Genomic DNA, 6,416 nt, shown 5'->3' with positions numbered 1-6,416 from the left:
TCCTTTCTTTCCTTCCTTCCTTCCTTCCTTCCTTCCTTCCTTCCTTCCTTCCTTCCTTCCTTCCTTCCTTCCTTCCTTCTTTCCTTCCTTCCTTTCTTTCGTGAAAGGCTTCCCCCCACCCCAGTCTTAGTAGTTTTATTCTACTTCCTGGCTATTTCTATCTCTCTCTTTCTTTCTTTCATGAAAGGCTTCCCCCCACCCCAGTCTTAGTACTTTTATTCTACTTCCTGGCTAGGAAATGCCAAGGAAGGGCCTTTAGCTGGCCACGAAAGAGAGGAAGCACTTAAAGCGAGAGGAGAGAAGCCACGGGCAGCCACTTAAGTTAACTCTCTCAGGAGAGGCTGAAACGTCATCCAGAAGAAGAACCGGGAAGGAAGCCGCAGCTGAATTTCACTCTCCCATTTTTCTCTTCTTTGATTCTAGGCAAACTGTGTTGAGCACGAGAGACGGAGGGGTTCACAGGCATGTCTGCAAATGCACCCTCCAAATACCCTGTCTCCCAGCCCCTCCAGTCCAACCTGAAGAGGGCTGTCCCATGCAGGCACTCGCTCTCAGTAGCCCAAATTCTGTCCAAGAAAGATCCAGGATTCAGTCCCCAAACATTCACTAAGGCCAACAATTGTGCCTAGGTGATGCTGGGCAAGATGTACATGACTGGATCTCTGCTTTCAAGAAGCTTTACAATGTCACTAGGGGGACAAGACAGAGACAAATGAAACAGAGAAAACCAGTATAAAGCCATCTATCACTCAGCGATGAAATCGGTGGGTTTTGCAGTTTTGTTTTGACCGGTACTCATAGATTTGTCATCGATCGATAAAATGCTTGCTAGTGATATCAATATGTCATCAAAATTAATAGCACACTGCGACCGAGCTCCATTCATTCACTCATTCAACAAGTACTTATTATACCCTTACTCTAATCATGTTTTGCATTTGTAAAGAACTTTACAGTTTGTAGAACATTTTCACGAACCCTGACTCATGTGATTCTTATTTGGCAGGCAGGCTTACTGGAGATGGACAGCGAGGCTCTGGAAAGTCAAGTTGTTTTCCCAAAGCCACTGGGTTATGAAGCCTGGGATCCGAAACTGCAGCTTCATCCACGCGCCCTCCGCCAGCCCCCTACCCCTTTAGAATTGGTCATGTACCACGGAGATGAGTTTGAGACAGCGTGTGAGCCTGTGGCAAGGGTGTCATTTCTGGCCTCACGCATCCCACCCACCCCTGCCGTACACTCAGTGATGGATAAAAAGCCTCTCCTGCAAGTACTAAAAAGAGGAACCGTAGAAACCCTAAGTTTCACATAGATCTGTGCGCACACTCTACAGGCCCTTAGACTCAGCTTCTTCCGCCTCTGAACCCTGTGTGTGGAGAAGACCAAACTGCTGGCTTGTGATCTTTGTGAAAGTCTCCAGAGGCCCAGGACGAACTTTTCAAACTCACCTCAATTTCAGGCTGAGGGTTGGGATTGTTTGCACACCTTTCTCATCCCCCTTACCCCTCTCCCTCTGATTAAAGTCATGAATGGTGGCAGCTGGGGTCAGAGAAGAAAGAGGCAGAGAGAGAAGAAGAAGGAAGAAGAAGAAAGAAGAAGAAAGAAGAAAGAAGAAAGAAGAAGAAAGGAGGAGGAGGAGGAGGAGGAGGGGGAGGAGGAGGAGGAAGGAAGGAAGGAGAGCAAGAGCATTTGATAACCTATTCTGTGTTGTAGCTGATAATACCCTAAAGGACTGAGCTGCAAAGACCAGAACTTAGAAATCTGGCCTCTACCCCCCAAAATCAACACCACTCTAGCCAAGTGTCTTCAGAGGCCAACTTGCAAAGAGAGCATCGCGCAGAAGATGCACCATCGAAGACAACCCCGGTGTGACTACAGGAGCCCAGGAAATGGCAGCGGGTCTGCTCTGAAGCCTGCAGAACGGTCCTGCCTTCCCCCGCAGAGTGCCGAAAACGACGAACAAGCAAAGCGCCCGAAGGTGAGCTGTGCGTTGGGCGGGAAACCTTACTGCACCTGCAGTCCTGACACAGGTCGTGCACCTACCGGCTGCGGTGTGTGCTGCATCAGCACCGCCTGTGCCCAGACTAGACAGGAACAAGCGCCACGGTGGCAGCTGCCCACAGCACTGGTGCCCGTGTGCTCACACCAGGGACAGCAAAATGACATCAGCCTGAACCTACTGCCCCCGTTGGCGTGTTCGAAATGAACAGCAGCCACTGTCCCTTGTTTCATTCATTCATCCATTCAACAAATATCTGTCGAGCACCTGGGGTGCGCACGGAAGGCATCGTAAAGAGCATGGCGTTTGCCTGGGAGGCACCTAAGTTCTCCAGTAATGGAGACTTTCTTCCTATAGTGACCGTCACCAGGTCCAATGCGAAGCCAGAGCAGAGAGGTTCAGGCACATTAGTAGAGAATGGGCCCAAGGAGAAGAGACGGACGGATGACGTGCCCCTTGATATTCTCCTGGTCTCGGGGGTGTACGGGAGAGAGACGAGCACCTTTGATGTTCGTCACATTGGTCAACTGGCCAAGCGTAATGAACATTATCATTCCTTTGGGGCGCGTGTGTTTCTTTCAAGTATAAAAATGCATGTTCACTGTAGGGAATTTAGAAAACAGAGAAAAGGAATAAGTTGGGAGATAAATATAATGTGTACATATTATATATAATAAACACAATATGTGCACATATACGATATACACATGTATATGCCCCAACATCTCAATTTAACCCTTGATCATTTTGGTATATTCCCTTCCAGCAGGACCGACTCCATCTTTCTCCAAAATTTGAAAAATATATATTTTTAGTTCATCCGTGTATACTCTAGGTGCCACATAGTCACAGACCAAACCTTCTCACCCCACCTGTCCTCCTTCACCATGATTTAGAATTTCCCAAGCCACCTCCTCGTTCAGTTAGGGAGACATGCCTAAGAGAAAGAGACTTAATTTTAATGCTGGAATAGCTTCAATGAAAAGGGCTGGCTGTAAAGTATCATGTGATTCGTGCTGGAGCCAAGTGCACTGATGTATTATTTATGCGTCATTTTGTCTGCCTTTGTTGGAAGTTTGCGATGGTCCAAATCGACACTTTGACTCGCGTGCCTAAGCCAGGGTTGACCACAGGAGTCCCACACTCCCTGCACTTGTGTCTAAGTCCGTACACACCTAAGGCCACCCCACCCCACCCCGAACGCTGAACGAGGAGGACTAAGTTTGTGTTGCCTGGAACCGCTCTGCCGTCTGCAGCAGCGAAAGGTTCCCCCTCCGTCAGCACCTCCACTGCCTCTCCAGAAGGCACGGAGGGTGGAGCGGCCGCTGCAGCAGGTACAGGAACAGCAGGGCAGTAGCTGGGCGATGAAGATCCTCGCTGCCCTGTCCGAAGGGAAGACGCTGGCTCCGCTAAGTGAAGTACGTAAGACAGAAGGAAGTCTCTAGAGAGCGGCTCGTCACACCCACCCAGCCCGACAGCCCGACAGGTGAGCTAGCGAATGCTCCGTTGTAAGGAATTGCAAGCGATTTTCTGCAAAGTGGGCAAAGACTGTGGGATTAACGACTGTACGGCGTGATAGATGCTGCTAAAGAAGGCCATAAATCACCAGCCACAAACCTGGCAAAGCTCATCCGCTTGTGTGATGCAGTCTGAGGCACTGGCAGGTTCCAGCACAGGCGGGGGTGAGGGCCGGGGGCGGGGGCGGTGCCGAAGCTGGCAGAGCATGCCCCTGGCTGGGGGATACAGATGGTGAGTCTGGCAGCCCTCCAGTGTTGGAGGCCGTGGAGGGGCAGCGCGGCTGGCCCAGCTCTGCCTTCTCTGAACAGCAGCCCTTGATCAGAGATGCTGCAAAAGCATCTTTTGCAGCATCTCTGATCCAGACAGGCTTGGGCAGGCTCAGCGGAAGACCCCAGCCTTCTTCCCCTTCCCTGGCTGTGGCATGGGCGGCCAAGGGGGCCCAGGCCTGGACATGAGCTGTGGGATTAGACTCCAGCTGTGTTTTATCTCAGGCCTTGAAGAAGAACATGAGGGATGGGGGCAAGGGGCGGAGAGAGGACCTCAAATGATTTCCGCCCCCAGCTTCCTCTGCCAGGGCTCCCAAATCCGGTCAAGTAAATCCACAACCGTGACCACGACAAGGACGCTCAAACCATGACCGTGGCCTCAACTGCCGGCCGGCGTGCGGCTGGACCCCGGTCCTGTTCTCACACTCTCGACTCAGGCCACGTCTTCCCCCCACACTCTTTTCCTACCTGCCATTGTGACTTTGAAGGGAGGGACAAGGCAATCAAGGCAGAGAAAGAAGAGGGAGGAGAGCGGAGGGGAAAAGGATGGAGGGGAAGCGAAGACGGGGTGCGAACCTCTCGCCCGAAGAAGCAGACGCAGCTGCCCCAAGAGGGGCTGAGCCTCCTCTCCCAGGATCTCTGTCCCCCCGACCCCCACCGCCAAGTCCTGCCTCAAAGAAGACGCGGATTCACTGCTAGTGGGGGGCACGGAGCTGCCGGCTGCCCCCAATGCCGGCCGTCACGCCCTCTCACACACACGAGCCTTTACGCACGTACTTTGCAAAAAGTGTCTGCTTGCCGAAAAAGAAGCCACAGTCCCAACGAATAATGGCGCCCCTTCCTTCCTGCCTGCCTCCCCCATGCGCACAGGGGGTGTGCCTCGGCCACACTGCCCTTGTGTGTGAGGGACACAAAGCAGTGAAGGCCCAGCTGCCGCCTTCCAAGGGCCTGTGTTCTTAGGAGGCACAGAAGGCGAATTCAAGGCCAAGGAGGCACATAGCTCAGCTCTGCACCAAGGAAGAGGATCAGGCTCCCTGCTATGCTGGCCATCAACCTGCGCATTTACTGAGCCTTATGTGCCAGCCCTTAGGGATTCGGTGGTGAACAAAACAGACACAGCTCGTTCCTCATGAAACGTAGTAACTGGGCACTTTAGAGAAGCTATTGGTGGTATTTGCCAAGTATTTCGAGCTCTCTGCAGTCTATATGCATGGTTGGATTGCATTTTCCGGCCCTGTTATGTTTGCTGGGCCCATGTGACTTGTGGCTGGAGATGACCTGTGTTGCTTCCAGGCAAGAGCTTTATTTCATTGCCAACGCGAAACCCTCCCACGCGATGTTCAAGTCGGCGGCCGCTGAGTGACTATAACGAACAGAGTCTGCTGGCCAACCACAATGGACACGTAGCATGAACGAGGAATAAACTTCTGTTGTTCTAAGCCACGGAAATGTGGGGTCATTTGTCGCGTTAGCATAAACTCACCTGTCTTGACCGATCCATTCCTATCAGCAACTAACACATGTATTGAGCATCTATTAGGGACTTAGAGTGATGGTCGGCTGCTTCTTCACATGCATAGCCTAGCTCCCCAGCCTAGTCGAGAGCAGGCCGAGGGCAGGGACTGTGACCCAGACACGTTTGTGTCCACCCACAGTGCCACGCACCAGGCCTGGCGCGCAGTGGATCCCATCGCAGAAGCCAACAACCATCACTTTAAGCACATAGTAGGTTCTCAATAAATATGCTGACTGCTGGTAGGAGGGTATCAGTCAGGACACGCTAGGTTGTATGTAGGACAGAGGTTAAGGGTAAACCAGCTGAAAGGAAAGCGAACGCCACAGGTTGGGAGGAGAGGGAGGATGTCCGGGAGGTTCCGAACTGGAGTCTGGAGGTTCCGAACTGGAGTAGGGCCTTGAAGGATAGATCGAGTGCAGAGAGGTGGACACAAGCAAACAGGGGGTTCTGGGTGGGAGAGGGCCTGTGCCACGATGCACGGGAGGGCTGTGGCCGTCACGCTTAGAGGCAGTCGGCGAGAAGAGATGCTCCCGCGAGGCTTAGCGGTGGGGAACGGGCCGCAAAGCTGCACCAGATGCTGGTGGAGACGCTGATGGCAGCTGTGGGGAAGTGGGGGCGGCGGGTGGCGAGGGGGACGGCGGGGCCTGCACCGCCGCGCACTGCGGTTGGACGCAGCCTCACCTGGGAGCCGAGTCTCCAGCCAGCTGCTGTTTTCTCCCCTCATTTCCTGCAGAAGGTAATAACCTGTCACCAGAGCAAATACAGTCTGATTTACATGAAATTTAATGCTGAGCGTCTCCTTCCTCCCCCGGCGCTGTGATGGCGCAGCCCGGCCTGCCGCGGGCAGCGGCGGGATTTCACCGGACACAAGTTTAAAAAGAAGTTCCTTTTCTGTGACAGGGTCTACGGTCCCGGGCAGGAGGTCCCAGTCAGCTCGGCAACACCCCACCTGTTTGTTCCGGGAAAGATGCAGTCAGGTGGCAAGAGCTTGAGGAGGAAGGAGGGAGAGGAGGAAATGCAGTTAGAAATGCTCTGTCTTCTGGGGCTCTGGTCCCCGATCCTCAGCCTTATGGTGATGGTGGCTCAAGTCCCATAAAGCAGCAGCAGCATCACCATT

The sequence above is a fragment of the Pteropus alecto genome, unplaced genomic scaffold, assembly GCF_000325575.1.
Source record: "Pteropus alecto unplaced genomic scaffold, ASM32557v1 scaffold101, whole genome shotgun sequence".
Taxonomy (NCBI): domain Eukaryota; kingdom Metazoa; phylum Chordata; class Mammalia; order Chiroptera; family Pteropodidae; genus Pteropus; species Pteropus alecto.
This window is presented reverse-complemented; position numbering follows the sequence as displayed.